This window comes from Vicugna pacos, chromosome 23 (genome assembly GCF_048564905.1).
Source record: "Vicugna pacos chromosome 23, VicPac4, whole genome shotgun sequence".
Lineage (NCBI taxonomy): Eukaryota > Metazoa > Chordata > Mammalia > Artiodactyla > Camelidae > Vicugna > Vicugna pacos.
Window position 1 is genome coordinate 15,720,599 of NC_133009.1, and position 9,901 is coordinate 15,730,499.

A 9,901-nucleotide genomic window follows, 5' to 3' on the forward strand; every position below is an offset into this window, starting at 1 on the left:
ATGAGTCCGACTTGTCTGTCCAGCAAGGAGCACAGCTTTGGAATGAGGACAATGCTCCATAAGTACTGACTGAATCAATAAATGAGCACATGACAGGCAATGATTCCCCCTTCATCCACCCAGTCCCCCTTCCCCATTCCAAATCCTACAAATACTGAATCTAAGGTAATAAAAAGGGGAAAACTTATGTCACTCAGATTTTAGGAGACATACTCTCTGCAAAAAAAAAAAGACACTTGAGAAACACTAACAACAGGTCAAGTAATGTTGATTGTCCTAGATACTCTGATCTGAGGTAAATCCATACTGAGGGCTTCTGTCCCTCTCTCTTCTTCCCTCAGGATTCAAAGCCCTATGTCCCTCTTTCAGCAACTGTTCTCATATTCCATCTAGATATATTCTTACTTTAACTCTATAAATCCCTCCTCCTTGTGCCTTTCATGGCATTTTATATACTGCAAATAAAACTTTGCTGATGACAGTATACTACCTACTGTCCATTTCACACAGCAAACCTGGTCATTTGTCTAGAATGAAAATTTTGTTTTTATAAACTTATATGTCAAACATGTCACACTGGCTTTGACTCATTCCACACTAATTCACAGCTCTTCTCAGAATAGCTCTCAAAAATAGCTCTCAAGAAGCAAAACAAAACACAAAGGAGAGAATCCAAGTGAAACACGTTCACAAAACACCCATACATCAACAACAGACTATTATTCCCTCAGATACATATAATCATTGTCTCTGAAAGGCTAAACAAAACAAAATGCCCAGATTAACTTTGCTTGAAATACTATGTCTTAGAAATCCTATTTTTTCCCCCAGGAGTATTTCTAGCACAAATGATAGATAATTTCACATTATCTTTCATAGTAAATATGGTAAAAAAAAATAGCACCACTATATATAGAGACAAAAAAATCTTTATTCTCTTTTAATGTAAGCATAATAGCAAGAAAAAAATTACATAATTACCCTAGGTGATAGGATATCATAAATAACTTTTAGAAATATGAAAGGAGTAATTCAATTAAAAAAGTATTAAGACAAAAAAGAGATTATGAAAGTAAATACCTAATGAGCCAAAGTTTAATCGTATGACTCAATAAACAATACTTTAAAAAGCCCTGGGATGGGGTGGGTATAACTCAGTGGTAGAGCACATGCTTAACATGCACAAGGCCCCAGGTTCAATCCCCAGTACCTCTATTAAAAAAATAATAATAATAATTAAGACAAAAGAACTTTAAAAACACATAGACACACACAAAAAACTTGAATCAACAATGATACATCAGAAAAGTAAATATAAGCTCAATAAAATTTCAAATATAACCAAAGCAATAACTAAAATAGACAATCAAGAATAGTGAAACATTAAGCTAAAGACATTTATATGTACCCACAGTGGTGTTATAACCTGACGTTAGGACTGTAACTCCCCAAGACGAAGGAATTTCTGTTCCTGAAACTTCACATTTAGTAATAAAATTTTGTAGCTGGAAAGAGACTAGATGCCAAGCTAAAACTATTCTGTGTCCTCGATTTCTATGTGAAAGCTCCATGCAACTGTGGGTCTACCAAAGAGTTCAAACCAGGATATTCAGCCTGTGTTTTGAATGGATATTTCTATTTTGTAGAGCAGACAAATGGTTCTAATTCTCCATTCATCAGGGAAATTTCAAGAATTAAAGTCACTTTTTATGAATGCCCCAAATCAGAGAACATGTGCTTCCAATCTAGGGAGCCTTCTGCCAGTGTTCCCAGGAAAAGTACACACACATGTAATTGTGCATACTGTCTTATACTTTATAACCCATTTATTCCCTCTTTTCTCTCACAGCTCTGTTTCAGCCATAAGCATTTGTAACAGCTCAACGGCATTTTACACTTCTTGCCTAGGGCATTTGCTCTTGCTGAGGGCCTCAATCAAAGCTGGTACCTTTTCAGGTTACCCAGCAAATGAATAAAGCAGGGTGCACAAAGTAGGTATTGTTCCTTCAAGGTGTGCCAAGTATTAGGCCTTTTTCTTAGTGGTACAGAGCCAAAAAGCACAGCAAGTTGTTTTTCTCTTTGGTGGGGATGTCTTGACATTTCTCGAATGCACTTTTACTGTTAACCATGGGATCTGACATCAAGGTTGTCTGGTCTTCCCTTCATTCAAAGTGATATGATAGTGTAAACTATTAGGTTAAGGAATTGGCTAAAGGATTTGATCATGACTTCTTTTCATGGCTTAAGTAAGACCTCTGTTTACTAGACCCAGAGTTTTTATTTTATGTTTTGTGGTTGCTCCACTCCCAAGTATTTTCTAGGGAACTTTTAATCATTCGTAATCAATTACGCATAGCCAGATAGCTCTCCTAGACAGGCCAGTCTGATGATCATGTCAGTCCCATTGCCTATTACAGAATTGCTTCATCTCTACCACCCCATGGTACTGCTCATTTCTAATGAAGTTTTTCATAACAGCATTTCTGGGCTACAGAGAACAGCTATGTAAAATAGATATTTAAAAAGAGATGTTTTAAAGATATTGGTGAATCCTTCAATACATATTTCAGGTGTTCATTGAAGAGACTATCATCTAAGACCCCCTAAATTTGGCTATTTCTGTAATTTCTAAAATAATATATTTCTAACATCCAACTTTCTTTGACTATTGAATGCATTTTTAAGCGTGTTTGTGTATGTGTATTAACGAACACAAACACACACACACACACAAACCGTTAGAATCAACCCAGCTAGTCTATGTAATATGAGCAAGAAACAAATACTTATTGTTTTAAATTCCCGAGATTGTAGGCTTGTTTTGTTACCCCAGCATAACCCAGGCAGCCTATCCTGACTGATACAACTCTGGATTCAACCAGTAGCTAAACAGTTTGATTCTTGGCTATCTCAATCCAATATGCACAAGTTATAGGAAATTTTTTCAATATGTTTATATAAAGTCCCTGAATTTACATCTTTTTTTTTAAATTGACAGTTTAATATCTTGAGTCTACAATTCCTTTGTTTTCACGCATACAATGCCATCAGAAGCCTCCCTACCCTGCCACCCTGAATTCCTCACACTACTTATATTGCTCCGTGACAGAAACTATTCTAAGCTCCCAAACTTTTCTGAATGACCACAGGTGATAACTTTCTCAGCTGCTCCATCAAAGGGCATCATACTTGACATCTCACCCGCTTCCCTGAAGATTTATACCCTGAGGTTTCTCATCACTTATGTTCCTTGGTTGAAAGCAGCAGACACTGACTTTGTCTAACTTTAAAAAGAGGAGTTTATTGGAAGGCTACTGGGAGCTTGCAGAGAAGACAGGAAATTAGAGGACCATACTTGGCAAGGGAGATAAACTGAGGCAGCTCTAGAAAACAAGGAATGAAGAATCAGGAGGAAATAACTACCCTAGTTCTGGAATAGCTGTTGCTGCCAGGAAAGATCTCTGTTCTCTCTGACCTTCTACCACTTGCTCAGACTTCAGAGTCTTTCCACAAGAAGGGCTTAGATTGCAATCTCACCCACTAGCAGTTCTAGGGACTGGGAGAGGAATGGTCTGGCCTTTCGAAGTTCCATTGTTAGAGGCATGGGCCTGAAATTCCCTCCCAACATGATTATACACAGTGGGAGAAAGGTAAGTCCTCAAAGAAATCAGGTTCTACCATGGAGAAGAATGGATGCTAGTCAACAGTGACACCAAAAAAAAGTCATCTAACCGGGAAGTGATAAAAAGAAAGCAAAATATGGTCCTTGATAAAAGAAAGGTTTATGGCTTCATCATGTTATTAGGCTACTGTAGGAACTCAGGAAGTATTCACTTATCAAATGTATTTTTTTTTTCTTGCAGGGTCATACAGTTGAAGGCATTCTGGAATGATACAAACCCTAATTCAAACCAGGGTCTGTCATTTATAGATACTTTGGGGCAAGTCCCTGAATTTCTTTGAATTTCTGTTATCTCCTAGCTTTATCTGAAGATTCTGAGTTAATATGTATAGATGGCTTGACACACACCTTGCACTAAATAAACATTAGCTTTCAACCCCTGGGCATTAGAGTTCTCCAGAGAAAAGAACCAATAGGATGTGCATGTACGTAGAAAGAGACTTATTTCGAGGAATTGGTAATTATTTTAAGAATCACACAATTATGGAGGCTGGCAAGTCCAAAATTGGCAGAGTGGGCCAGTATGCTGGAGACCCATAGACGAGACAGTGCTGCAGCTCAACTTTGAAGGCCATCAGGTTGAAGACTGAGGGAAAATCCAGTGTGTTGCAGTTCAAGTGTAAAAGCTGTCTGCTGTAGAATTCCCTCTTGCATGGAGGATGTCAGTCTCTTGCTCTATTCAGGCCTTCAGCTGATTGGAAGAGGTCCACCCACATTATGGAGAGCAATCTGCTTTATTCAAAGTTCACCAATTTAAATGTTAATCTCATCCAAAAACATTCTTACATAAACACCCAGAATAATGTATGACTACATATCTGGGCATTGTGTTTCAGCTAAGTTGACACATAAAATTAATCATCACATCCTAAGAGATGCTATTCTTCAGGAAAATAGTCTTCCTTCTTTCTCGGCATTCAGTAAAGCACTTTATAAGGCTGTTAAAACCAGCTGGGGAAGGGATGCCTGTGATTGAGCCTATGGGATAGCAGATGTAAGACATGAAAACATAGGTCCCACAGGTTAGGTAGTCTCCTTGGATTCAATTTATCTTCTGAGAAGTCCTTGCAGACATCTTATCTTTCTCATCTCTATTATCCTAATGCATTTGAATATTGGCTGTAAACATTTTGCTTGTTTGTGTCCACATGCCTGCCCTACAGTGCACCAAAGTGCTGTTCTGGCATTGTTCTAGGAGTAGATGGTCACAAACTTGCAGATGATTAGCTCATTTTTGATCAGGTTCAAGATTTGCTGATAGATGCAGTATCGCATCTATTTGTTATCTTGTAGAAACTTACGGTGAAAAAGAATATGAAAACGAATATATGTATGTTCATGTATAACTGAAGCATTGTGTTGTACACCAGAAATGGACACAACATTGTAAACTGTCTATACGTCAATTAAAAAAATATATATATATATATAAAACATTTCCTGATAGGATTTGGTGTTGGCGAATGTTATCTTTTTTCTTCAGGGGTCTAACCATCCCGTTTTCTTGCCACAGCAGAGGACTCCCTGGGGGTGAGCCTCTTCTGAAGCTTAAGTACATGTAACATTTCACATACCTGGAGATAAATGAATATTGAAAGTCAAGATTTCTCATGAAACACATGCCTGGGCTAAAGAGAGTCAGGGTGCACAAGAGCCTGTTGAATGACCATGATGAGGCTACCTATAACAAGCAGCTACAGGCCAAGAAGGGAAAGATTATCCAGGCTCTGTCCAAGAAGGAAGAAATGAAGAAATAAATCTCCTTTTCTCTTATCTGTACATGGTAGACTCATCAATAATAGATGATCCAAAACGGTTAAAGAAAAGAGACAGCACATCCAAGGAGTTTAATAATACAAGTAATCAAAATAATACCACTAAATAAAAATTAACTTAATATTTAGATGTAAGCATGTGAAATTGCTATTATTTGACCACTTTTAACCTACAAAAATGGCAATCTCCTATCATTCTGTTTAATATGTGTAAGAGTCAAGGTGAAGCCAAGGTACTATGAGCAAATAGGCAAACTTCAACCTGTTAAGTTATTATATCCTCATTCTAAATCTAAGGAGACATAGCTGCTAATTGTGAAAGGGAAGCAGAACTGAAAATTCGGATACCGACAATTCAACATTATAAAATCAGAGCACTGAAATCAGTAGAGCAGCTATTAAAGATGCTGCTGATGCAACGTGTATCAGGTATCGTACATAATTATACAATGGAAAGAATGCTTCTTCCTCTTGCAAATAGGAAAAGTGGTTTGGCTAAGCAAAGACAAGATGCTTTGTGGGCAAGGGTTGGGGATCGAGGGAGAAAAATACGCATGTATATACGTTTATGTAGGGGTATGTGTGTTTGTGTGTGTGTAAGCACAGGAGTATGTGTGTTCACGGGTGCAAGCACATTATGTGCATGTGTACTTGTGTACACAGGTAGCTATATATGTGTGCTTAAGTGTAGGTGTACGTATAGGTATGTGTGAGGTAAAATTTTCCAGTCGTGACATTAACAGTATTACAAAGAGGAGAAAACTTGGGCGTCTTCACCTTATTCCTGTAGGTCTAGGTGCCATCCTAACTAGGTTTATGTGAGGTAATCTTTTCTAGTCATGATATAAACAAGATTCCAAAGAGAAAGCTTATGCCTTATTACCTCATTACTGCTGGTTGAGGGGCTGTCCTCAGATCTCCCATGGACATACAAGGCAGCTGCAGAATTGAGAAAGATAGGAAACAGACTGAAGTCTGAAACAAGTCCATCTTCCTCCACTCACCTTCCCCGTGTCATTTCTTTACTTCCTCCTTTCCTCCCTTCCTTTCCAGAAGTATCATCATAGGGGAAACCTTTCATATGGGAGATGCTGGCTGCCCTAAGGGAGAAGATGCTCCTGCTTCAGTGAACTGATGATTTTTGCAACTTCTCCCTTGGCCTGCGACACTTCCTTCTGGAAGCTGATGCACTGGCTCATCATAGTATGTGAAACCTGATGAGATTTACCAGTTTAACTGCTTTACCAGGGGTTTGTGTGTATGTGTATGTATGTGTGTGTGTGTGTGTGTGCGCTTTGTCACACAGTTTTCAATTTTCTCAGTTGTGTGCATTCCTTTTAAATAAAGAGGTTTTATATGTAAATTGTTAAATTAATCAAGCTGAGAAAAGAAAAATTAATTCTACAAAGCCTAAAGGCCTGAATCTAAGGAATTCTTAAGAACTGCATCATATGTTTCTCCAAAGCACTTATTATCTAAGCTTATTGCTTCACAAAAATCTTTTAAGCTTGGCAAACATTATTCACAAACTGAAAGATTAGGTTCAGGGAAGTAGAAGATGGCCAAAATCCAAGAAAATATCCTTAATCTGGATAACTCTATGTCTTGGAAGCAGTACAAAGAAAAAAAAGCATAATACTAGTATTGGACTACAATGCCCAGATTATGAGTCTGATTACTGCCATAATCACTTCACTTTCAATTCCTTCTATGAGGGGATATTAAACAAAAGTGAATTTGAATTAGTACAAGGTATAACAAATTCAAAAGAGGCGAACTTCTCTCCAATTTAACAAGTATTTAGCATCTACTATATGCCAACTAATGCAGGAGGAATAAAATTAATATAAGAGAGTAAAGCTTTAAGTTCCAAATGTTCTCTGGGAAGTATAAATTCCAATTTTGGTAGCATCCTTATGAAGCCTTGGCTCAAAAAGTTCCACCAAAGCTAGACATTCCAACATACTTAACTCATGGCTTTTGAGACTGCTTTAAAAACACCTATGCCAGGAACATGAACACACCTACGAAAGCAACAAGGGAAGCAGCCATCAAAGAAACCTTGTGGACCCCCCGCTTGGGTTCTGCAAATATTGAAAAAAACAACCACCTTGAGTTCAGGGAGGACAGAAATGAGTATTCTCTAAACCAGTTTGTCTCAACACGTAGGCGTTCCAACCCTCAACCTGCTCTTACAGCTTTCCTCCCTGTGGGCATCATGACACTGGATCCTGGATCACTCAGCCAACCCTGCCTCCCCGGAACTCAGTCCTCTTTGGCATAACAGCCTAGCAGGACTTGATTTTGCTACTGCAGGTTTTCTTTCCCTTCTGATTCCACAGGTTCCCATCACAGCATATGATTCAACTTGAATGGGCAGGCATTGTTGGAAATTTGACACTGGAGGCAAAGAAATAGAGACGGCCTGCCGCCCAGTCAACAAACTATATTGTTGTCCCTGAATAAGTAGAACAACAGAAACTAAAGAGTCAGCTTTCATCCTTGAGGAGCCTATAGATGGAGAACAAATATATAGATATGCATTATCTTACATTACACATAAATATGAAAGAACTCAAAGATAATTAGAGGAACAAGAAACAATAAGTGTGTTGAATAAAAAGTGCCATGAGAGTAAAAGAATGATGTGATATAAATATGAGAAGGCTTCCTGAGGAAGAGAAGTGCATTCAAGATAAAGGAAATGGAATGGGCAAGAAGGCACGGAGATGTAATGCATAAAGTTTTAGGCAATTATAAATTTTACATTCTTTAACAAGCATATCACAGCTCCAGAATAAAACAAATTCTGGAAAGGGATAGTTTTTTTTTTTTACATTTCTCTTTGATCTGATGGAGAAGAAAAATGGGAAGTATACAGATATAGAAGAGAATTTTGACTCTGAGTAGTAGTTTTGATGATAAATTCTAGATTTTAAATGAAATCAATATTGGTAACATCTAAGTCTAAACTCATAAATGTCACTAAACTTATAGCATTGGCACAACCTTAATTTGGGAAGAATGCTCAGAGTTTGTCTTTTGACTCAAAAGTAGTATTTTACTCATCTCCCTTCTTTTTTTTTAAGTAGTACCTTAAAAATCTAACAAATATTTATGTTGTATGTTTTGGAAAAAATAGAAGGTTATGTGAGGAGCACAAATTTCATCTCACTATATGGATGAACATGCTTAGATAATGCTTAGAACAATCCAAATTGAGGCTGCACAGCCACAGGATTGAATAAATTTCCATTACTGGAAATATTAAAAAATGTACTAGCCAAAATTTTAGAAGAGTCCGACAAAATTTTAAGGGCCCTTCTAACTGATTCTAGGATTTCATGGCTCTAACTGAGAGATTTCCATATGAGTAATCTCCTTTATTCATGCAGAGTCTTCAGTAGAGGTAAAAATTCCACTTTATTCCAGAAATGAGCCAGATAATAGTGTCCGTTCCAAGACCACTGCCAGGGATACATGGCATGGCCTAGCAATTCACAAAATTTGGCTCTGGAGGCATCTACATCATAGTTGCTGGAATGATTACTAAACTTTTAGATTCCTAGGCGCCACTTCAGACCTACAAAAGAAGAATCTTTATGGGTGAATCCCAGAAATCTACATATTTAACAAGCTTTCCAAGTGACCGATATAACACTATAATTTGTCAACCACTGATCTAATCATTGACATTCCTGCTAAAAAGGGAGACCAGTAAGGACTATTTGCAGTTATGACTGCAGTTATATAGTCATCTGTTCCTTAAGAAGTGAGTTAAGCTCGCAAGCATCTCAAACACTATTTAAGCATCCAGCCACCTTTGGAGAGTAAATTTACAGCATATAAAATCTTCCATGACCTTTTCCTTACAAGAGACAGTCTTCTATTTTCATGTACATGACAATTACTAACAGTAATCTTTCTCAAAATTCTTTGTCTCGCCAAACAACATTGAGTGAGTAAGGACTTAAGTTATCGGCAGTATCTGGTCAAGATTCGAATCTATAAATATTTTAGTCTTTTTCATTTCTATTTGATATTAGGAAAGAACACAATATTCAGATCATATTTGCAGCCTAAATCACAGAACACAAGTTAAGAAATCTAAGAGAATTGTCTCACTTATCTCCATTTTACTATAAAAACATTAGCTATTCGGTTGTGTTACCAAACCATAACTATTTTACCATCTGTCCTATGGTTTATAATGGCATAAGCAATATTGAGGATCCTAGAATCTTACCTACTATTATTTCTGTTACATTTTTTTTGAGCTACATGCCAAGGATTTAATTATAGCATATTGAAAGTAAAGGATTAGTAGTAAAAATCTGGCTAACTTGGGCTAATTGAGAGAAAGCTAGTCCAGATTAATTTAAATATTAATCATTAAAGCTTTTATAAAATATTATTTTCATAATATATGGGATATCAAATTTCA